At 42.3% G+C, this 25327-nt stretch overlaps 1 protein-coding gene across 2 annotated transcripts in view; it reads right to left on the bottom strand.

Moving 5' to 3' along the window:
• Window positions 1-25327, bottom strand: part of plcb4b (phospholipase C, beta 4b) — a 59718-nt gene that overhangs the window by 30743 nt on the left and 3648 nt on the right. For both annotated transcript variants that reach the window (XM_080513732.1, XM_080513733.1), the window contains exon 3: window positions 12652-12733. The gene's annotated coding sequence lies outside the window, so the exon portion shown is untranslated. The remainder of the gene's footprint in view (window positions 1-12651; window positions 12734-25327) is intronic.

Raw genomic sequence — 25327 nt, 5'->3', positions numbered from 1 at the left:
TGTTATTGCATTGTTTTAATAACCCCTAAAGAAAAAGAAAAAGTGTTGACTTTTTTTTTTTTTTTATTCAGACTGTTGCATCTTGTGTCTGACCATCCAAAAGCAGAGGTAGAAGATGCAGGGATATCATATTATCCAACTTGGCTGTTACCCGCCGAGTGAGCAGAGAGGTGCGAAAGAACGTCGGCACAACAAATAATCACAGGAAAAGCTGCTGGGGGGGGACTGAGAAACACACACTGAGCATATCTGACAGCTGGAAAGTATCTGTAGCTGGATTCTTTTTTTCTTTCTTTCTTTAACTCTCGATTAAGTCTACTTTCGTCTTGCACTTGGCCTAAAACCGTCTGAGTGTAGCTTGTGCTTCACTTCAAACACACGAAGAACCTCTCTGACGCACCTGCACGTGTTTTATCACGTACCAAATCCAGCTCAGGGTGTGGAAGGGGGTCTTGACAGGAAGCTGCAATATTGTTGATTACACCGCCCAAATATATCTCCTCACGTCAGCTTCAAATGTGTCATAGCGAACTGAGGGAGAGAGAAGCTCACTTGAGAACATGACACACTATGTATAGTCTCAGCTGGTATTATGTCATCATGGGAATTCTCCAAGGGGTGATTTCATTTGATCATCGAGGGTACATTGAATCATGTCGAGAAAAATACACTGTAACCATGATTTCGACAATTTAGTTTCAAGAATGCTTTGAACTACATGTAGCCACATGGTTGAATGTGTATACGTATATCTGAGAATTAATCCGAGATTTTAATCAGGAGCCATTCTTTCCCCCAAAGGTTGCACAAACTAGAAACCCGATGCAGGCGGGTGAAATGACAGAGAGGCGAAGAGAGACAGAAATATGGAACGAGAGAGTGCAAACAAAGATATGAAGTCAGACAGGCTGGAGACGGACAGGAAAAAAAACTAAATCAGTCAACTAAAAGTAAGCGCCTGATATGACGCCAGAGCGGGAGGTGGGATGGCAGAGATGGAGAGATGAGAGATCATGGGAGAGTGACATGAGAGGCAGAGAGATAAAATAGAGCAGTGGTGAGCAGGCAGCGATGGAGGAGTGGAACAGCCGTGTGTGACAGTGGCTGACTGGAGAAGCTGCGGGAACAGTGTGGCGAGTGCAGCAGGGCGACGTCTGCTTTTGATGTCAAGAACACAGATCGGAGACAAAATCAACTGAGGTTACGGTAAAGGACCGGCTGTGCGGGCTACAGTCCAGCCCTGGCATGACAAATACAGATGAGAGAGAGCTTTGGACAGGTCTGAATGCTGACAATGCAAATTAAAACACAAACCATCCATCCACCTTATATATGAGAGGGGGAGTCAAGGACTGGACATTGACGGAGTGTATAAGTTGTTCAACTGAGGGGAATAGCTGCTTTGTTGATTTGTTATATAGACATGGTAATTGCACAGTGTGTGAAAAAGTCGAACTTTAGGGTTGTTTGAATCAAATAAAAGTATTGGAAAAAAGAAAACAAAAAAGGAATCTAAAGGTTTATACTGTCTTATACGTCAATGTACTTCATGATTACTTCTCTGATATTATAATAACATTTAGATAAAAGACTCAGAGAGGACTTATCTCCTTTCTGTACAACCGATGAGCAAAATTACAACTAAAACACACATTCAATATATAGAACTATGGGTCATGTCAGGGCCCAGCATAGACTGATGATGTGTTAATAATACTGCTACAAGAGATGTAGTGGCGTGGCCAGGCCAGGCCAGGCCAGGCCAGGCCAGGCCAGTACACCCACTCATGTGCACTGAAAGGGGCCAACCTCATCAAACTGAGCTCTGCACCATCTGTGGTGTCGCACAGGGAACTGCACCACAGATGCACACATCCAGTCAGGGCAACGGAAATACAAATGCACACTTCCAGTGGAAATTAAGAAGTGAGGCCGGGCAAGGGTGCCAAAAACACCAACCGCAGAGAGCACCGGCGTAAACAGGCTAAACCTTGTCCAGATAACACGTATTTGTACATTGAATTTAAAATGATTCAGACGGGAGATTTCACATCTCTAATCTGGACTAATTGGGTTATGCTACCCCGTGTGACGTTAGCCTAGATCTTTCCACACTTGACAGTATGCATTAGATAACGTTCTCCTCAGTGGGATCAAATCCGTCCAATAGTGGCGCGGCAGCAGAGGTTCTGTCAGGCCAGGCCGGCGTACACGCCGGGGCACCTGCGCTCCTGGATGGGTGAGTGTGCACGTGAGGAGCTGAGGGGAAGCTAAAGGAAGTCAGTGAGGTCCGAGCCCCCTGTCCAACCCCTGACAATGAGATAATTACGATAGATAGGAGCCCCGCGAGGAATGCTGTTCCCAGCCTCCTCGTCTAAAATGGCAGCTAGGGTAACACCCAGCGGTCCCACACCTCATAAACTAAAATTAGGCCGCAGCTGCATCGTCAGCCAGTGGTGGAAGGGTTGACTGGGGACACGCTCAAATGGACGCAAGTGAACAACACATACAGAGAGAAAGGAAGACGGGCACATTTGACGGAGCTGACATAATAACCAAAGCTCTCCTTTATTGTATCAAATACCCTGTGACTTGAGGGGAGAAACAGGCTGTTTTCTGGCTCATTTCACTTAAAGTCAAGCATCCTATTAATTTTCTGTCTTATAAAAGTAACAGTGCTTCTGCTTTTCTTGGATAAGTCATATTACTAGTGACAATACTGCATTTATGTGGCAGTATGAGTCAAAAGTAAACATAAATATATTTTGAAAATAATATTTTCACGTTATCTGAGCTGTTATAGAAACATCTCGTTCATGATCTCAGTGTCAGTCACATGTTTAAACAGCAGGTCAGATTTAGAGCAAAGGCTAATGTGCATATGCTGACATCCACGATGCAATGTTTTAATTGTGACATATTCTAGAAAACGGACACGCTCTCAAACCCTCACTCATTCAAGAACTCTTAGACACTGTAGAACATCAACACTGGAACACCAACATAATCGACAACACGTTCTCAAACCCTCACATAGTGTAGAACCCTGACCTAATCTACAACTCTGACACATTCTAGAACTCAGAATGTTCCCGGATTCATACAGAGGCATTTCTCACTACTTAAGCTCTCATTAGTCGTTGTTGCAAGTTGAATGTGGGCGGACATAAGCAATTTAAAACCAGACAAAGGTGCCCCCCCCCCCCCCCGCCCCACACACACACACACATACCGATTTCTGTCAAGAGTGGCGCGTGGATAAACACGTCAGTTCTGAGAGACGATCTAATTAGCTAAAGAAAGTGAAAAAAGCTGACTAAGCATATATGATAAGGTGGAGAAATGAGTAATGTGCTTAAATCTGCTCTTGGCACTTCACAAAGAGACAGTGGAAAACAGAGGCCGAGGCAGAATGGCACAAGGCTGCGTTTATCAGAAATATTAATGGAGGACAACAACACCTCGCCCTCTCAGTTTCACATCAATAGGAGCCCACCATTGGCTCTGTTACAGCCTGGGAATTACACAATAACAAAAACAGCTTTAATTGAATATTTCTCACTATCTATCAAGGACAGCATGGAGGACTGCAAGATGCACAACCGCTCTCAACACCCTTGTGTCTTCACCGGGCTCCCGGGCAGGACGTACAGCCACGCCACAGCGGGGCGAGAACTTCACGACTATGTGAAGCGAGTACGACTGCAACACACAGCGCTGCGCGCTCTGTCGTATATTCAATCGGGAAGAAACAAAAAATGGCTAATGAATTAAAATGAAAGAATGACACACACAAACCGTCCCTGTTGGTAAAAAGATTGATTGATTCTGGCAACTTAGGAGTGTTGGTAGAATTAGCATTGTTTAAACACTGGCTTAGCTTCGTGTACACATCGAGTCGGCACATGTTTTTCAACGTCAACAACTTGTTTCCCAGCGACTCTGATCGTTCCGTGAGCTTGTTTGAGCTAAACATGCTGCAATGCTAATGTCTGTCATGATAAGGTTTGGGATTATTTAATCACACACATGCAGGCGATCACATTATGGTCTGTGGTTTCTTATCTGAACTGTGCATATGACAAAGTACCGTTGCTGTTCTTTTATATGCAGTTGTCCAGGATAAAGGCAAAGTGAGTATCTAACTCTGGGAATGAAACGGGGTCACAGATATCAAGAGACATGAAATAAAAGTGACCACTTTGCAAGAGACTTGACTCAGTGATGTCGGAGGCTAAAGTTGTAGCCTGGTGTCAACAGCATAACAATGACAATAAGGTATTGTTACGCAGTGTTGTAACAGCAAATGGACAAAATACGCACAGATTGATAATAGCTTAGAGTTTGAGCAGGTAATGATGGTCGTTGGACCTGGTTACCGGTGGCATCAATTTGGGATGCACTTGACCAGTTGTACTAAATTCCAACCTTCTTGCCAGTCGACACTGGAATCTTCGCCACTTAAACCAATTAGTGTTTATTTCATGTATGATGCCATGCAGCCGCTTGCCACTAGTCAGCGCTACAAAGCTATAAGACAGCAGTCAGGGAGACTCTTTCAAAGAAACTCCCAGCTGGCAAGATGCATAAAGTGTTCCAGTTCAACTTTTCATGCAGCAAATCCATTATTCGAGCATATTAGCTCTATAGCCTTCAGCTTATTTGAATCAAGTGGCTCATTATTACAACAAAACTTTATAATTCGGTGTTCAACAAAAAAAGTTGCAATTACCACTACAGCGTGCAGCATTGCTGGCTTCTCATCCGATAATAGCTGGTTTAAGCACAGTCTTTCAATGACAGCTGCGTCTCTGATTACTTGCGAGTAATATGAGCTGAACTTCATTCGATTAATTGAGCAACTGCAACCACGGGAACGACTGGCATCAGTATCAATTCAATCCATACAGGCCGCAGACGACTGGCAAAACTCTTCACGGCGCTGTTGCATACAAACAGAGGTACAAATCGAGCTTTTTCATTACACACATCACTTTCCATATGCATTTCTGCTTGAGGGCCCCTTAAGCTGCCTCGTCTTCAACAATACCATCACTCTTCTGCTCTCTATTAGGGTCATAACTGCCCTTGAGGCTGAACTCATCTGAGGACACACACACACACACACACACACGCGCACACACGCACACACGCACACACGTCTACCCACTCACCTACACTGACTTACTGGAAAACAAATCTCTTGCCATTAGGAAGCAATTTTGTTCATGCCTATTATGATCAAATCTCAGCATTAACAAAAAGCCAGAGATGTCACAGTGTCTCTGTGTCATCGTGACTACTGATGATGTCGACGACACAAAAGACAGACTGTCTCTGCTCAAGAACTTTTATAATACAATATGAATGGAATGTTCGTAAAATATTCGTTCTAATCGACATCGTATGTAGTAATTGAATAAAAACAATGGCCTGTTGATCGATTGCCAGTTATAATAATAATAAAGTGTGTCAGCTCTTCTTAATCTATCAAATCAATCCAAGGAGATCACATCTATAACTCAGATCATTTCTGACGCCTTTCCTCTCTCATTTAAACCGGTTTGTCAACACAAACAGGTTGCTTACCTCACTGCACAGCACGCCATGTCAACACTGCCAGGGATGGAGGTTGAATCCCACCTGGCAATGCTCAGTCCAACAAAGCATTTGTGGGGCTGACAGTCTTTTCCAGATTGTAGATTTGTTTACATTATTTTGTAAACAAGCAACAAGATAAATCCTGTGGCATTAAAGCTGTAACTACAAACTGCTTACACAATATATCCCAGTTCCGACTGTAGGAGGCTGTGTTTTTATTTGTCCAAACTAAAACTGCCAATTTTTATTATTTTGCATAATAAGACAATTTCCACAATAATCCTCTTTGCTAGATCTTTTATTTTTCCTTTTCCCACTAGAAGACTGTTTGCTTCATGCCTGAAATAAAATCAAATGTTGATAGAGTTCATGTAGGTATTCTCCACTGCAACCTGATACTATGGAGAGCATTAATGGCACACAAAGATATGAAGACATTGTCTTTTTTTGATATGCATCTTGTCGCCAAGATGTAAACGAGAGTATGTGTCGGCATTCAGCAGCTCCAAGCAGACTATATAAAGGAAGCCAGACGTGATGGGGAATGCTCTGGGAGCCTTCAGCAACAGGTTGCTGCACTGATCATGTCTGGTTCTGAGACCATGTCGGCAAAGTTTACTCAGCCTCGTAGACAGACAACAACATTGCGGTGGTGGCAGCCATGTATAATTGCATTAGAGAATTGGATTAAACTTTTACCCTATCAGAGAGAATCTGGTTAGCAGTTGACTTTGGCCCACCGTTTGTTTCGCGTAAAAGTCACAGAGTCGTGCCATTAAACGCTGCAGTGCAATAAAAATGTGAGTGTTTACACTGGAGAAACGGAGCCTTCACTTTAATGAGCGGCCTGCTTGGAATACGGAGTTTTTTATTACGCCAGCAGGTCCTCTGTTCTCTAAGCAAACTGCACACATGGCTCTGAAATCAATGTTAATACTACTTATGTCTATTTTCACATTTCGTTTAGCGACGTAGCGAGAGGGGGCATTGTTCATTCAATAAACTCGTGTTAACAAGGATGGAGATCCTGTGAGTGTGTGTGATTGCGAGTAAACTGTTAAAGACCTTTGATTTCACGGGCTATCACACCTCCTCTGCCCAACTGCAGATCGGTGTGGCATGCCAACCTGCGATCCACGCGTTGCTACACAGAACCTGGCATGCGGGGAACAATTTCTGAACAAGCCGAGGGAGGACAGCTGAAAGGACTGCGAGTATTATAGTCAGTAGAACACAAAAAAGGCTAATCGGTGCTGGAAATTCCATGAAATTACACTTTTGGCAGTAACAATGGAGCTATGTCTGTGCTCTTTGGGTCTTTTGCTTTTTAACTTAACCAGCTTCTTATTGACTTCTTTAAAAACCTGTGTGGGCTGCGCAAATAAGGCTACCGGCTAAAAAGTCTGAGTTTGTACCCTGCGTGTTTACTGAACTCAACCATCACGGATTTGGCTTTCAGTGAGACACACAACCCGACGTCTCCATTGATGCTAATAATCAGCAGGCTGTGCCGGTGTATGGAGCAACCTTCAGGTGTGAACCACGGAGGAAAACAGTGAGTACTTCTGGTATCAGACTGAAATATAGAGTCTGGAAGAAATATGTTACGGCACTCAAAAGTGGTCAAGCCTGTTGTCACACATCGAGCAAGATATTAATTTTAAAAGAGCTTAAAATGAGGCCCTTCTTATTTTTATGTTATTATATTAATCGTCTACAATTCTGTTGAGTCAGCAAGCGGCGGAGATCTAAAGCAAACGCTACAGTACAACACTGCGGCATAGAATTTAAGAGGGGATGGCAGCCATACATGTAGTGAGAAGGTATGAAATCCCTTCTATGAGGGTGAGTTAGTGGGAAAAAAGTACAAACTGCATGTTGGGAGGTGACCTGCTTTTGTATTGGAGGATTACTGATTGTAATTATGTGAAGAAATTCTCGGTTGCACAAAAACTACATCTGCGTTGTCATTATGTTATTATCCGACGCTGTGGTGTTGCTGATTACTGTTTGCCGTTACTGATTTTAACAACCCAAAATAAAAATTATTTAAGACAGGGTGTCGGGGCCCGACAACCCACCAAGCAAAGTGTCATCATTTCTAAGAAAACATAGATTCAAATAAATAAATACATCTCTTAAGATTAGTGGAAACCACCCAACAGGGACCCGAGGTGAGATATTGGTGATGCCGCCAACAAAGATAGTATACCTATCAATTACATAAAGTAAAAGGAAATTAGAATTTGAGTGGTGTATGCTTTTCTTGGGATATATATGCTAAAATCTACAATAACTTTTTTGTTTGTTTGGGAGCACAGTGAAGGAGGTATTATGCTGTTAAAGGGAAGAATGTCGTTTTCCAAGCCAAATGACCCACTTCTAAACTCTTCTTTGCCTTTTATAGATGAGGATCACCCTGCTCACTCACGCTCCTCGGTCCCGAGTTACATAATTAACTTGAGCATGGGATGGAAACTGGCTGTCTTTACGGTCACACACGCTGGCTACAGCGCCCAACTGCGGTCCCACAGCGCATATGTGCTCTTATAAACATGTGCACACATTAAAATATCTTACATAATGTGCACGGAGGTCAACAACAATAAGATTTTCCCACAGCACATAAAAAGAGAAAGACATGCCGCCAAAAACACATTTCTCAGCTCATTTGCCAAAGATCATCTGTACTGAGGAGCTGATCAAGATGTAAATGAGTGTATGAAACACTCACACGTGCAGCGACATTCACAGAGAGCTCTAAATATAGTCATCCCCATCCATCCTGTGCCAAACGGAGTCACAGAAGGAATGTAACACATGTGCTAATGGACAGGCCATCCACCTCATAAATGATGGCCCTGCGTGTATGTGTGTGTGTGTGTGTGTGAGAGAGAGAGACAGAGGGGGACCGCGTGTTGACCTGAGGGCCAATGATTACCCCCACTGAGGCCTCTCAAAGAGAGAACAAGAACAGAGGGAGGGGAGGGGGAGAGGGGTGAGGGCTGTCCCCGAGCTATCTGGAATCTTAATCAGAGGTATTTAGAGAACGGCCTGTTTGAATGTGCGTGTGTGTGTGTGTGTGTTTATGCGCCTGTTTCAGTCTGGGAGTTCCCTGTATGTAATGGGGTAAAGAGGGCCAGGCTGACACATTAGCACACTTCATCCAACCCCGACGCCGGGACACGGCTCTCCGGCCGAAGCTTCCCACAGTTACTCCTGCTAGCAAGAGTGCAGAAGACATTTGACAGGAAAGTTAATTGGAGCAGACAAATTACAAGGCGAACTGGGGCAGGAAAACAGCAATTGGGGTAAACAAGACAGGATTTTCACGTTCCTTGGGCAAACAACGCTCAAGTGATGTTTGAGGATGCTCTGCATGAGGAGCCACGGCGGCAACAGAGTGTGAGAATACAACTCAAAATCCCCCATCTTTGATGAATGTGTGACGCTGAAGACACCAAATGGAATCTGGAAGAGACCATTTTTCACTGGATGACGGCGAGGAGATGGTATCCATGGCTGTTAATAATGGACGAATCACCGGAACACTGGTCTTACACAGAGACGCCTGCGTCTTTCATTTTAAATGGCCGCGATGGGGTTGGTTACCATCCTCATCATTTCACTGCATAGTTCACCATGTATCGCTGTGCTCGAGTGCAAACCTCATGAATACTGTGTAAGTTATTTTAAAATAAGATTTTTTTTTAATTGAATAATCAATTAAAATAAAAAAACAAAAAAATTAATAAATAGAATCGCTTTTGTATTGTGAGGTTTGTAAAAATTTGCTAATTGCATAAAGTTGTGAATAACTTGCACTCCTCATTGCTGGTGAAAAAAAAAGTGAGTTGAATAAAAGAAGTTTTGAGACTCTGGATGGTCTTCTACAAGGCATGTGAGGACAGAGCCCGAATTGAACCACGAGTTTCGTCTAATCATGGCATGACTGGATGCTTCACTCGAAGGTAATGAGGGTGCGTACAGGGCAATCCACAAAAGTCTGTTAATTTGAGGATGAAAGTTAGATAACTGGCCTTTGGAGAGGGATTCCTGCAGAGTGAAAATACAAAATTATTCCAAAACGGCTGCGTTACGTCACAGTGCGGTAGCGCGCTGTGCTCTGTGTGTGTGCGTCTGCTCTCATTTAGAGCAGATTAGGAGGTCGAAGGTTTTGCTTTTGCCCAGTTACACATTCATAGCAGAAGCCAGGTTTCCCCAAATATGGTCAAAAACACAGAGGATACACATACACACAACATATTTGAGCTGACCTGTGCAAAGCGCTTGACAGGACTTTAAAAAAGACTTAATCGTCCTCAAATAAAGTCAAACCTTTTGGACTTGGTGAGTAAACATTAAATGCTGTTTGTGCCTGTGCCTGCAAAAAAAAAAAAGACAAAAAAAGAAAAGAGCACTGTTTGGAAGCGGAGAGAGTACTTTGAGGGGATTAAAATGTTCCAAATTAATGGAAGCACAAAAGAGTAAATTGAATGCAGGGAATACCCTGTTAAATCTGAAAGGTTCGCCATGGATGCAGTTCTCCACTCGCTATCCTTATCTCTATCTGTCTCACAGACCTCGTGAGTTTAAAATGTGTTTTAAACAGAAGCATGGTGGGGGGGGGACGAGACGTGGACACGAAAGCACGTGGCTCAAAAATACGAGACTTCTCCCATTGCCCAAATAAGTACCTATTAAAAGAGATTTTGTGCCCTCCGGAGCCGCCGATAAGGCGGCCGGGAGAAAAAGAGCTGTGGAAATAGAACATGTCCATATAGAGAGGGGAGCTGTGGAGAGAGGGAGCAGGCAGGGGCAGGGGTTAAATGCTTCCCCAGAATGTGAGCTGGCGTACACCCAGTGGAAAGAGTCCCCGAGTCCCTGCTGACTGGCTGCCCGAGGGCCCACTCTGAACACGCTTCAATATGGGAGGCTGAACCACTGCCCGCAATCAGTTCCACACTGAAGTTCCATATTTACCAGAATCTGGGAACACAACTGAGAAGAGGCGAGAGATTTTGTGCGCTTCTTTACAACTTTGGTCTATACCTGGCAGCGGCGGCGGCGGCCTATCGGGCAAACAAAAACACAGACAGACAAGAGACAGAAAGAGGAAAACCCATCTCGACAAACAAAACACCCCACAGATGTTGCTCTACGCTGACACCAACGGTCTCCATAGCAACCCTGTTGGCCAGTAATAGCCTCGAGCTCGGCCTGGCTGCAGCGGCGTCATACAGACGCACACACAAACGGGCACATTTCGACCCCTGAATGGGATCCCAATGTGTATTAATAGAGATGCGGGGACAGACTAGCCCACCCAGCCCCGCCACCGCTTCAGGCATGACCACAGAAAAACACATCTCTCAACAGAGGCTATCCAGCCCCCTGTTTTAAAAGCTCCGGCCACACACACACACACACACACACACACACACACACACACACACACACACACACACACACACACACACACACACACACACACACACACACACACACACACACACACACACACACACACACGAGACCACATCCACTAAGTCCCTCCGTTCTAGCTAACAAGCCCCGTAATTGGTGATAGCAGATAGCTGGAAATAAAGCTGCTTGATGCTTTCATGAGTGCAAAAAACTCCGGTTAAACTATTTATCATATCTGGATACAATCGCGTTTTTTATTGCACAACTTTGCACAACAATAAAAGTTCCGGTTCTACACAAAATAGTGTTGATTCACGACAAGTACACACAAAACATGAAGGAATTTGAGTTTGGTACATTGGGGTTTTGTGAAAACAAGGCTCCTTGGTAATGAAACAGATACAATTGTAAGGTCTGATTATTTCATAAGTAAATAGTTCCAACTTTTTAAAGAACATGCCTTCGTGGGATGAACAGCAAAGCTGAGGATGTGGGTTGTCTCCATGAAAGAAATGACCAGTGCCAAACAGCTTTTGTGAGATGGATCAGACGACGCATATTGACAGTTTATCAATAAATTAAATTATCTAACAAATAGGAACATCAGTAGCATTTGGAAGAACTTGGCCTCCTCCTCATGGCCTCCTCCACCGCCAGCCTGCTCACACGCCGCTATAAGATGTCAGTCACCGTGGCTGTGTTGGTCACCGTGTTACGAGTGTTTAATGGGGTTGAGGTCAGGGCCGCTGGCATCCTCCCCCACTAATAAATTCTGGCCTCTAATAAAAACCACTCATTGTGGATGGTTTGACGTGTGCCGTTATGGGGCTGCAGAAGCATCATCTTGATATCTCTCTGCCTTCAGAAGTGACGATAGAGACTTCCGGTTCCAAGAACTCAAAACAAGACTCAACTAAATATTGAGATGGATTAGATTATTCCACATTACATTTGATTTTATACCTGGCGAATGTAGGAAATCCATCCCCTGCTTTAACATGTGGAGATCACTGCATGGCATTCTTTCGCCGCTCCAATCGACACTTTCAAATCCGTCCGTTACCTTTAAGCGAATCACTTTGCAACTGCCTTCTGAATAATAAAAATCATACAATAAATGATATGAAGCCATTGGGGGGACAGCTGGTATTTTACAGGGAACAATATTGTTATCTGGGTCTTGCCAATAAAACCAGGTGTGCCAGAGAGATTTGAAAACTGTTATTTGCACCTTAATCCGATCTGTGAAGCTGCTCTCTTTATGTTTCCCGGATATCAACATTTATACAGATCTTTTTCGAAATAAGTTGAAACAATAGGAGGGAAAAGAGACTTTTTAACCATAAATTTTCTGACATGAGTCCCATCAGGGGTTGAAATTCTTTTAAAAAAATCAAAAAAACAAGAAAATTACATTATTCTTACTATACTCATAAATGTGTGCAGGCTGCAAACCAACCACACAAAAAACAACACCGTTTCATCAACAACAAAAACATTGACGGTCTAGTTTGTACAGGTGACAGTCAATTTGGAGTTCAAGCGAGGGGCTGCGCTGATGATTACATAAAGGATTGAAAAGCCACTGTGCTGCATACGTGGGAGGTGACCGAGTGTACTTACCAGGTGACGGACAGTTGGACAGAAAACTGAGGGGAGGGGGGAGGGGGTGGGGGGGGTCACCGGAAGATAGCACTGGGTCAATCTATAGAAAAAAAAGAGGGGAAAAAAAGAGTAAGTTAAGTATGATGTGCAAATATGCTATAATGGTAATAGTACAGGTTACTTGTGACACCTTCAGGGGAGACACTGACACACAGAAAGCGGCGTACATATATGCATTTACACAGGGGCAACACACACCGAGGTGTAATCACCCACTCCCTGCAAAGCTCTCCATTCAATTTAGCTGGTGCAGTTTAAATCAGTCCTTTGGCTTCTGCTAAATAAACTTTAAATATGAGAGCTGAGAGAGAGAGAGAGAGAGAGAGAGGTGGAAAGGAGCTGGCAAATGAGAGAAACTGCACCACCTCCACATCTGCAGCGTTCGAGTGGTAACGTCAGCAGGAACCAGAGAGTCTGCTAAAAGCCCAAAATGTAAATGTGAAGCGGAGATCGGGTCAAAGGGGGCAGACAGTCAGAGCAGGAGACTACAGACAGGGAAGAATCCTCTTCGTCTTGGCGAAGGATCTCATATCCTTTAAGTCGGCGGCGAGGACAAGACAAATTCCTCAACGTTTCCTGTACTTAGCAGTGACTAGTGACTGCTCGTGTCCGTCCTCACCTCGTCGCCGCGGCTCGGCTCCATCTTAGCTTTGCCCGGAGCAGGACAGGAACGGGGCGGTAATAGCTTCTTTATACAATCACTTTGCAAGATAAACTTTTGTCAGATAAGTGGAGACAGCGCAGGAGGGATTTCAACGACTAATCGAGGAAAAAGTTGCTTTCTCGCAGATTGTTTTTTCTTTGAGGATTATTACCCGTCACTGATGTTGAAAATGGGTCCGACATGATTGATAATGAAAAAAATAGAAAAGAGAGAGAGAGTATCCTGTGGCTGACCCCTTGGTGACACTTTGCTGAAGATTTATGATTCAGTACATTTAAACATATTTGAATAGAACAAAAAAAAAAAAAAAAAAAATCCGTGACAAATTAACTGTTTAATATTGATGAAAAATATCGATGTCAAGAAAAAGAGGAAGAAAAACAAATGAAAAAGAGAAAAAATAACAAAAAATGTTATGAAAATGTGTTATATTATATACTTAAATAATGATTGAATATACAGTACTTCCAAAGCCACAGCTGCCGTGCTATAAAAATGGAGTACAATATAATTAGTACAGAATATATTTAATGTCAGAGAGGTGAAATAGTTATAAAGTGATACTTGTACAACTATATATGTATCTATTTGTAGAATTATAGTAACAGCACATAAACAGAAATAAAATATAGTAGAAATACTATTCCACTAGTGTAAAATTGAAAAATGTAACTCACATTTAAATATTGAAATTATAAATGTGACCAGTGATTATACAAATGATATTGGATTTGTCAAAGAATAATCCAGAATAATTATACTAACTACATTAACATCTGATTAAGCATTGACTAGGAGTGTGGGGGGGGGCCAGGTTCAAATCCCTGATGTGGTCTGACCAAGCCTATGACGCAAGTTGCAATGAGTTGTTATGTTGTAAACGTTAGGAGCCAAATAATCAGCTTAATGACAAATACTATACCAGCATATAATCAATACAAACTGTGCTGCAAATATGGATGAACATCTAATTATTTTGCTGTTTAGCAAAGGGAAAAGCTGTATATTTGTTGCATTTAAAAATTAAATACAAACTAATGACTTACACACTAAATGCAAACAAGTTTCCCTTTCTATGTTAATATATCTTTCAGCAACCAAAGTCTGTGTATAATGTATTCATGTTTATGTGCTCGTCCATCTCAATCTCTCAACCCATGAAAAGACATTCAAATGGAATAATTGACCAAATTCAACATAATAATGTATGATGGAGGTTACGTGATGAAGAATATCTATTTAAACTATTATGGAATACAAAGAGACGGTCATTGCTTTTTAATAGGCCAAGCATGATGTCATAATGAACATAACCCTTAAAGAGCCACTTCTCATGGCATAATAAGTCATGTGTTTTGGGGAGAAACTCAACAATGAATAATTTATCCCAATAGAGAATTCACAAAAAACATCTATTGGCATTAAAGTACCAAATTTACACTGCAGACTATATTGATCCGGTACTATGCACTCTGTCTTCAGAGTTCAATTTCTTCTCTCTCTCTCTCTGTCCTTCCTCTTTATGTGGACTGGCCAATCCCCGCAGTGGTGCATCAAATATTCTACATGTGAAGTATGTAAAACACTTATCAGTGTTTACCTATGTCCGTCTCCTGTGTTTTGCACAAAACAGGAGTGAAGAAGGCTGGTATGAGAGACAATAAAGCAGTTACAGAATCAAAGTTCTTACTGCAATTTATTTTTTTAAATTTTGCTCACTGTTGACACCGAAAACAAGCACACTGTCACTCAATAGGCCTCCCAGTAACGACACCAGCTACAAACCCCCCCCAGTGATGAATAATGAATGCACATCATCAAACAAAGGGTTCGACGTACTGGAAATAAACCACCCCCTCCCCTGCGTGTCTGATCTATGTGTGTTTAGAGTATGTGTGTGTGTATTTTTAGAAAGGTGCTATTCAGAGTAACATTGAGCCAGAGGCTGCCTCTGATTAGTGCAACAGGTAAGAGGCTGGTAATCTTACCGCTGCCTGTCACAGGAACTACACGGTGTAAACGCTGTGGCAGCTCCGCCGTCATCACTCGACGAACCACAGCTCGACGGGGGGACTGCGCAGGGGTGCTGATGAAAAGGACAGCGCTGCTAACACGAGCCACCACCCACACTCCCACAGGTATTAACAGGATGGGACATGGGAGGTAAATGGCATGATCAGTGTGAGTGGTTGGGAAACAGTGCACAAGTGTGTAAAGAATCATGGTTGGTTTTTTTAGTAGGAATGTCTCAATCAAAGCTAAAACTTGGTATGTCAAGAGATTATTTGGGATAATGCTGTGGTTTCCATCATCTTGAACCAGTGTGATTTTATTCAAATCAAAACACCTTCATTAGAGATCTGCACATAATGGATGTTTTTTAATTTTCTCAACAGTTTGGCCTGAGCTGTTCTCTGCAGCTTGTCTGGCACCAACAACCATGACACTTCCTTCTTTCCTTCCTTCCATCCATCCATATTTATCCACCTTAGGACTGTGGGGAGATGGAGCCGATCCCAGTTGACAATGGTCGAAGGCAGGTTAGAAGTTGCAAGCCCATCACAGGACCAAACAAAGACATGTGCTTAGATTCTCACCTATGGACGATGTGAGCTCAAATGAAGGTTTTTCAACTGTGGAAAGTCATTCGAGAATATCCAATGCATGAACACGGAAAATATCCAAGCGCCACACGAAAACACCTCCATGTTCAACCCCCAGATTTCACTAATTGATCAACGATTCGCTCATTAGGCATTTGCATTCACGAGGTGTTTAACAGACACAATTCATGTTGTGCAAGGTGAGAGGCTATTTTGATAGGAAGTCTAAGGTATGAAATATTGACAGCAACCAAAGTGTCTCTTAAGAAATGTCCTGAACCAAAAGGAAATGACCCCGACCGCTCGAGTGCTGACGGCATATGTCCCCGCCTCAGGAAATGGACCCAACAGAAAAGCCTGACACGCTGCTCTCTGTGGGACTCACTGTTGGCTGGCCTGCCGCCATAAAGCGCACCTGTCACGACGCCACGGAGGGATCTCTCATCCCGTACCCGGCGTCAACTATGTTCTTCTTTATTATTGTTCGTCTGAGAGTCATTTTTCGGAGGTAACGTCAATAAAGACCAACTCTGTTGCCCGGAGCGGCACTCTAAGAAAAAGCATCCCTGTGTTTGTCGCGCAGCTGTGTCCCAGTGGGCTGACGGCCTTCTGAGAATGCTCAGGCGGGTTCACCAGATTGGACACTGATGCACAGAAATGTGGACGAACAGGAACACTGTGCAGGAATGAAAGTTGATGTTTCCCAGTGGCTGAAGCTGAAGGTGGTGGATGAAAAGCATAACAAATACAGTAAACAGCAGAACTCTTTCTTCATGTAGCCACAGAAATAGGTCAAAATTAGCTTCAAAGTCCGTTTGAAACTCAGTAGGTGATATGCTTCGTTTTGATTGTTTAATTCTATATAAGCCATGTTGTGGCTTTATGAGGAACTAAATGCATTATCATGTTGTCGCTGTGACCCGACAAACAAACCATCGGAGACTGGAGGAAGAAACTGCATCCCTGTTTGTCGTCGATGTGCGAAGCTAAGCTCACTGACTTTGGACAAAAACTTCCTGTTGGTGTAAACAATGAGTCATGTGAATCCTGGAGCTCCATAAAGTATTTATGACATACAGATATGCAATACACTACAAACCAGCCAAAAAGATCAGTGCCAACTTGAAAGAAATTAATACTTTGAACAACCCCCTCCCCCACATCTGGCGATTTTTGTGAAAGATTAGGGGCGAAACTGAAATATGAGGAAAAGGCAAAAAAGAGAGGGAGCCTCAATGATGCACAGAGCAATGGGGAAGGAAAGAGAGGCCATCAGACGCACACAGAGATGCGCAGGCACCAAAACATTTCACATACACTCTGACTTTTCAATTTTATCTCTTCTGTGTGGTGCTGTCAGGAGCCAGCTCCCCCGAGGGCCGAAGAGACAGAAGCAGCCAGAGAGAGTAAAATCCAGGCGGAGAGAAAAGGTGAGAGGGAGATTTTGCTTCTGCTTAGTGAGTCAGAGACACGATGCCGGGACAACGTCACTCCTTTCGCCTCGGAGAATGACGGACGGCTGTCTTTACCAAGGACACAATCGGATCTGAATCTCTCTGCACATCTCATAACACGCTAGAAGAGCACTTCTGCTCTTCCACAATTGCGCCGGCTAATTAGTGGATTACATTAGCAGGGAGCAATGACAGGAAGCCATTTAAACTCTGCTAATGCTTATAGCCATTAGACGACATAATTTGCAAAATGACATTGGATACCACGGAGGCGCAGACTGCACAAGGCTGCCCGCTTCTACTTTTCCACAATCTTTTGACCACTTTTAGGAAATTTACAACACACAATTCAACGATCACTATCCTTTCAAACTTGCTTTTTTTTGTTTTTGTTACATAACCCTTCTATTATGATTCAGCTTCAATATGACACAATCACAGCAGATGCAGCAACAATTCACGGACAATATTTAGCACATGGTACATTAGTAGAAATGCAACACTGCAGCGGAGCATAGAAATTGTCAAATTGTGGTTAAAAGTCATTTCTCTAATATTGAAGAAATTGTGGGTGTTAATAGACAATGATGGCGAAAGTGCACTGCTTTAGAAATGTCAAAGGCAAGGTTAGAATGTTATAACAATAATCACATAAATGGCAGTGTAATGTTTAATTCTTTGGATGAAGCAGTTAAGGAAATTTTGTAAGAACTATACTGACAAAGCATTTTTTTTATTCTGAATCTCATTCATGCTGCTCAGATTTTTCCTCCCCATGACAACAGTGGCTGATGCTTGAGGCCATTGCAATATCAAGAGTAGCGCCATCAAAATAGAGAATAGAATTTAAATATTTGAAAACGGTATAAACACTGACGATCCTTAATTTGTATGACTTATCTAAATTAACTGAAATGTAAAAAGAATAAGATGACAAGTGAATAGGAACAATTCAGAAAACTTGTGAATTCAGAATTATGTTATCAAGCCAGATTTGAATTTAGGATTCACACTCAAGGGCATCACGAAGAATAATGTTTGCTTCCAATCGTTCCATTTGACCTGTATCAGTGCTTGAATTGCAAAACCACTTCACGGAACAAATGTGAGGCACCTTTAATCATGAAGGAGACAGGAAGTAGTTTTTTATTTTCTCAGATAACTCTGTTCATTTGCGAGGCGGTCTGTGAAACGAAGCGGGGAACAAAATGGAGCAGCTCCAGTGAGGTGCTGAATTAAGATTTGCAGACGGAGTCCAAAGCGAGACAAGATAACCCACCTCTGTGCTGCGGTGAAAACTTTTCTCGCCGCGTCGCATTAATATCAGTTTACGGATGCAATAACGTTTGACCGTGGCCACATTAACACGCATTTGTTCGGCTGTGCCACGAAAAGAAACAAAGAAACAATGTTATGCTATGTTTTGTCAGATTAGGTGTCGGTGACCTATTTGCTATGGAGTTACAATGAACGTGTTAGCACGGTCAACAAGGGTGTCACCAAAACAAACACAACTGCACTCCTGCTGTATGTTGTGGTATGCACCGTGTTTGCATCTCTTTTGTCTCAGTGACAGCGTCTATGTAAATGCTTAGGGGCATGTGATCCCACCATGAGCTTTGCTGTAGCCCACCGAGTCTGCTCTTGTTTTCTTATTAAAACGCAATTCTAATAACACATGGTTGATTCATTCCCTTCCAATTCGAGTTACTGTAAGCAAAGTCCAACCATTGCACGACTGTCATATCAAACAACTAAAGAGATCAACATTAGCAAAGACGTTACTTATATGGTGATCCAACACTACAGGTTTAAACGTTCTTGTAACGCGCACATAAATACGCTTGTTTGGCCTCGTTTAATCGCAACTGTGATGAGAAAGTTAAGTGAAACTTTATAATACTCTGTTTAGATATGGAATGCCTCGATGGAGCTCAAATTTAACTTGCCTTGGCCACCTCATTGATAATTAAATTACGATCTGCCGAAACAAAACAAACAAAATCTTGATTGCACTGTAACCGAGCCAGGGAAGATACATTCTGTTAAGAAAAACACAGCTATTATGTTTGGTGTCAGGCCATGCTAAAACGCTTCTTCATATTTATTTACATAGTCTTTTTTTTTTCCCCTCACACTTTATTTACCTTTTGTAGATTGTCATAATGACATTTCTCAGTCACAAATCTGAGTCTCGTCTCGTCTTTATCCAACGAGGACGATTGTTGGCTGGAACCAATCCCAACAGATTTTAGACAAACGGCAGGGTACATGTAGGTAAAGACGCCTGTACATCGCACGGCAAACACAGATAAGACAGTCACACACTACATGGTAATTTATAGACAGCAATTAACCTCCAAATACGGAGTGCCCAGAGAAAACCCCAAGCGCACAGAGGGAAGGAAAAAGAAAAAAGAAAAATACACATAAGGATTCCCATCTCGGCTTAAACAGGATATGTATTCTCACTGGCAAAAATGCAAGCCACCTCTCCACCTTGATAGGAAAATATACAATTTTATTGTCGCAGATTGGAATCAAAAGGACTTGCATGAGAGGAGAGAAAGACTAACAATGTATCCTACTTTGCCATGTGGTGTTATCATGTTGCTTAGGAAAAAATGACTTGCAGCACTCTCCGTCCACAAGGAGATTTCAAACACTCTAATTATATGCTTTGATTGTGACTCAGTTCTAAACTTTACATTACTTCCGCAGTTTGTTATGACGGCCTTTTGATAGATTTATGCGATAATCCCCAAGGTTTGTTTAAATGACAAGCGAGAAGTGGCTAATGAAAAATGGATGGAGTCCTTTTGACAAACATCTGCTGCTGGTTGGAAATACATGTGAGGGACGCCTTGTTTATACTCGGCCGGAAATCTGTTTGTTTTCCGGCCGTGCTTTTTATTTGATGGGATCCGAGCTCCGAAGAAGGTCCGACAAAAACCCATGAAACAAACACAAGACATAAATTGGGATGGTATTAAATACTTCATGCTGCTCCGCTCGGGCATAATCTGCATAGAAGCAGACATTAGATTATTCAAGTCAATAATAAAAAAAGAAAAGGAAGACAACTGTGCTGTGTTTCACATTCTGCATTTTAACTCAACTGAGCAGGGTAGGTGAAGCTCAGCCTCTGAAATGTTACTTAATTGCCTGGACTTGTTATCTTGTGAAACAGTGGGTTGATTAAAGATACCACTCTGACGCATATTACACACACACACACACACACACACACACACACACACACACACACACACACACACACACACACACACACACACACACACACACACACACACACACACACACACACACACACACACACACACAAAGACTCTTGTTTATTTTAGAGGCCATACAGTTGAATTGCATTAATTTATTGTTGCCATAACCATCACCACAGCGTTCTTTTAAATCATCACCTTTTGTGTAGCATTAGCTGGAACACCTTCATATCCCGAAAATGAAACAATACGACATCAAGACCTCCTCTTCCAGACAAGAGCGGCTCTGTCGAAAGAGGAAGAAGCAACATTCCTGCAGTTTATCTAGTCATCTGATCTGGCCAGCGAGTCATGTGTTGAATCCGTGTTAAGCATCCTCAGCATGATGCTTCAGGCCACTGCTAGCCCGGTGTACTCCATCTTCACTGGTCTTTATGTCTGTGCGAAGCACTCAGACAAAATATTTTTGCATTTTACCAAACTAACATCTGTTAGTTTGCCCGTGTCATATAAGCCCGAGGAAAGGGAAATGAAATGGAATGGCAATTGATTGGTCTCTAAACTGTCCTGTAATTTCCCCATCTCAAATATTGACGGTGTGACAAACGTAACAGATTTTGCTGACTTCAATGATCCTTGTCAGTGTGTTGTTAAGCCATTTCCCGTCTATTATTGGCCCGGCAGGGGTAATAATAGCTGTCAAGGAGAGGATGGGACAGAATCAAGTTTTGCATTCTGGAACGAAGGTCGACAGTTTAATTGGAAGTGCAAATTGCGTTCACGTGTATCCCCACGGTAGATTGAGCCACGGGTAAAGTGAATGTGCACATTGCCACTGTGTATGTGTGCGTGTATGTGTGTGTGCATTTAGCAAGGGAGTGGGGAGGGCCTGTGCCGATGTATTTTTAGACCCACGCGTGTAGCCAAGCTACAATCATCACCAGTGAAGTGTTGTTTATACTCCTGGTAGCCTCTTTCACACAGACCAGGATACTCCTGCCGCCTGCTTCTGAATCAGCGAGGGCCAACGCTGCCAATTTCTTTTTTTTTTTTTTGTTAAGAAAGAGTCAATATTGACTTGATGACTGCGGCTCCCATCTGTTGGAGTGAGAGCGAGCGTCTTCCCTCGCTTTCTGTCCGCTTTGCCATCGCTCACTGCGCGCCACCCCCTTCCCCTTCCTCTCCTCTGCTGCTGCCGGCTGAGAGTCTGCAGAGAATACCCCCCATCATTACACTCACCCTCCAGCCACACTTACCCTTGTAGTGAAGACACACTCGCTCATCATTGATCTCTGTCTTTCTTTAAGCAGCGAGCCGTGCTCCCACATATCTGAGTAATCTACAACATCTGGAGGAGTGCAGGGGCCAGAGGCCGGATTTGATCAGCTGTGCTGTACTTGGAGCCGAGTGCAGTCTGAGCAGGGCGGTTTTTTTCTGCAGAGATCAGAGGCCGACGTTGGGCTTTAACGGAGTCTTTGCGCCGCGACACGAGCCGGCAGAGCTGAACATTTGAATGAGCGGGTGAAAAAAACAAAAAACAAACCCACCCCAGAATGACCTTGATTGTTCTGCTTCATCGTTCAGTATAAAATTCTAGGTATTTGTGTGGGATCGAGTTGAAACAGGCTCGCAGGTAGATCTTTTTGTGATGAGTCGTGTTCTGCAAGTGAATTTCGACATGATCGACAAAGCTTGGAAAGTATTCAAAACATCACCTCTTTTTGTCTTTTGTAATACAAAAAAAAAAGCAGCTACATCGCATTTATACACACAAGGAGCCATTTCCTCTCGACAACATTACATTTAAGGATGCAATTCCTTTAAGTGACACTTCCTCGGCACCGTGTGCAGCCTGAAGTGACTGTCACATCCACGTTCTCGATGAATGTCAAGCTGTGGAGAGCAGGACGTCGTTCCAGGCTGGTGGATCCAAGCAAATATTTGAAATGGGAATTTAGGTGTGTTGACTCTGCTGCTGCCGCTGCTTGCACTGCCTCAGGTGCAGGAGCTCGGTGCTGCTAATAGCTTTTAGACGTTCCCTGTTTGAAAGGATCGAACATCCTCCATTTGTGTTTGAAGAACTCTTAATCATTATCTAATCACACAGCGACAGCTCAGACAAATGTGGCTGGAAATGGGGAAAGTGGAATTATTTCTCACGAAAAGTCGCCAGCATGAGTCACTTGAGTTTATTCTCATTCTTTTAGAAAACAAGATGAACAAAGAATACAGAAAGAATAGATAAACAAATAATGCAAATTACACTTGTGCTTGATTAGGCAGCTTAACAATTAAATGTTCACCTCATCAAGAGACATCACCAGATACATTAGTGGGCTGAACTACTTCCCGCAGTCTGTGATTGAAGAGATGGTCTCATTTTTCTATACTTTCATCTAAAAGAAAGAAAATCAAGGTACACAGGAGACTGTGCTAGTAAATTGGCATAATGCACAATGCAACCATGTTTAACTGAAGCATTTGGATTTTAACTTGCCCAGAATGACAGACGCTGCTGCTAGCTGCGTTAGCCGCACTCAGGCTAAGGCGTGTAGCTCCACATTCTGTAATAACAGTGTAATATGTAATATTGAACTACAGTTTCACCTCATTATGTTGCTGCATATCTCCTGCATTTTGTAATAAAAATTCTTAAACGCATTTTCAAATAAACTTTGCCGGATTTTGTAGTAACTGGTTAAATGATTAAATGCACTCAGTGGCCTTTCCAATCTGGTTTAATTTCTTATTAAAAAAACCCAAACCTAAATGGCTAGTGGAACTACTGATTGACTTGTAACTTTAAAAACCACAATTGCAGTGTGAAAAGTTCAACCTGATTTAGAGCCCTGCATTCTACCAATGCTATGTTGGCAGGACATGAGCAGAAGGAAAGAGTGACATATAATCCTCGTTGAACTGAATCTTAATAAAAAAAATTCTCATTATCAAACATAAAACCATGTATACAGATATTACATTTTCTAAAAATAAAAAAAAGTGGTGCAAAAGAAATGTAGCAAAGTTTATTCGAAAATACGTGCAAGAATTTTATTACAAAAAGTTATTATTACAAAATGCAGTGTTATTACATAATGACTTGGGAATGTATAACATTACATATTGCACCATTTTTACATAATGCAGCACTGCAAAACTCCATTTACCCAACACTATTTTAAAGTGAAAATGGAAAAACTTCCGTTGTGCTTTGAGTAGCAGTTTACACAAGTGTGCTCAGAACCACTTAAATCACAACTGTTTGAAAACCACTCCCAAAGTGTCATGACTCCCAGTCTATTTTCTCTTGAGACTTGGCAGTTTTACAGTTGAGAGTCACCAGGAATAGCAATCCACTTGCTCGTCTGGAAAATAAATAAAGTGCTGAATTTTGACTATTTCCTGAACGAAACTTTTGCTGAACAGTGAAATTAGTCAGCGGAAAACATCTGTAGTTCTACGTTACATTCATTATCTGAACAATGGATTATCTAATGGTCATCTGCATAATAAAGGGACTGAAGTGCAAACAGCAAGGGATTCTGTTATTACCTCTCGCTTTCACCTTTTATGTTCAATTGTCTTCCATCACAACCTTGAACCACTTGAAGGGATTGACAAAAACCAACAGCAATCATCCATTGTAATGGGTATACAGTTTATGCCCAGGACAAGCATATTAGGACGTGTCCAAAGTCTTTATATGGACTATCAACCGGTTCTAATCACATTTATACAATATGTCAAAATCCTGTCATTCATAGGACTCATGCATTTATATTGAAAAACAATTATATGAAAAAACAAGTTTACAAAGGCAGAATAAAAAACATTACTGTGTCACAGAAATGTGCATTTTTTTTAAGCTTGGGCTTAGTGTCCATCTGTCTCTGTTCCTAATTATCCACTGAATATTTTGTTTGTGGGAATTATTTCCTTAGAATATTTAATTTGGTGGTGTACCTAATCCTAAATATCCTAACTTTATATGTGTTTTAGTTAGTCTGACTATATTCAATCTAACCAAATCGAATAACAGCCAACGTTTGAGCCTAAATTCGATCTGAAAATGAACCTTGCTTTTATTTGCATTTCACATTCTTTCTCAAACTAAGCACATGTGGCTATGAAACAACTAAAAGTTTGACATGATGAAAATGTATGCCACCCCCACTCCTCCCTGTGTAAGAGGTAAAGCTTTAATCGTATGAAAATCCACCAGCCTTCATGCTACACTTTACATTATTGATGCAGATTACATCATTAATTCAGAACATATTATAGAACGCAATCACATCTGAGCTCCATTTCAGCATGGAGCTCAGCACGAGGGAGTACGGCAGCAGCAACGGCAGCAGCAGCAGCAGCAGCAGCAAAGCAACCTATTTATCAATGAGTGATGTCTGACAGTGGATTGTTTAACGCTGCACATCACTCTTGTATGGAAGATGCAGCGAAAAATTACAGCTCTTGCTTTCATCATTTATCAGAACATTCAATAAAAAGTTGCGCTGATTCAAGTCCTGTGTGCAAATTCTTTGCAATGTGTGTACTCTAGCAGGAGACATGTTCATAAAAAAAAAAAAAAGCTACAAAAGACGGTAGAAGATTCTGTGTCATCGCTCATTTGTCTGTTGGACGGTAATTTTGTTTGTGCCACTTGCCCATCCAAAA

Source organism: Blennius ocellaris (genome assembly GCF_963422515.1).
Source record: "Blennius ocellaris genome assembly, chromosome: 18".
Classification (NCBI taxonomy): domain Eukaryota; kingdom Metazoa; phylum Chordata; class Actinopteri; order Blenniiformes; family Blenniidae; genus Blennius; species Blennius ocellaris.
Note: the sequence above shows the minus strand (reverse complement) of the source record. Positions and strands in the feature narration are given on the sequence as shown.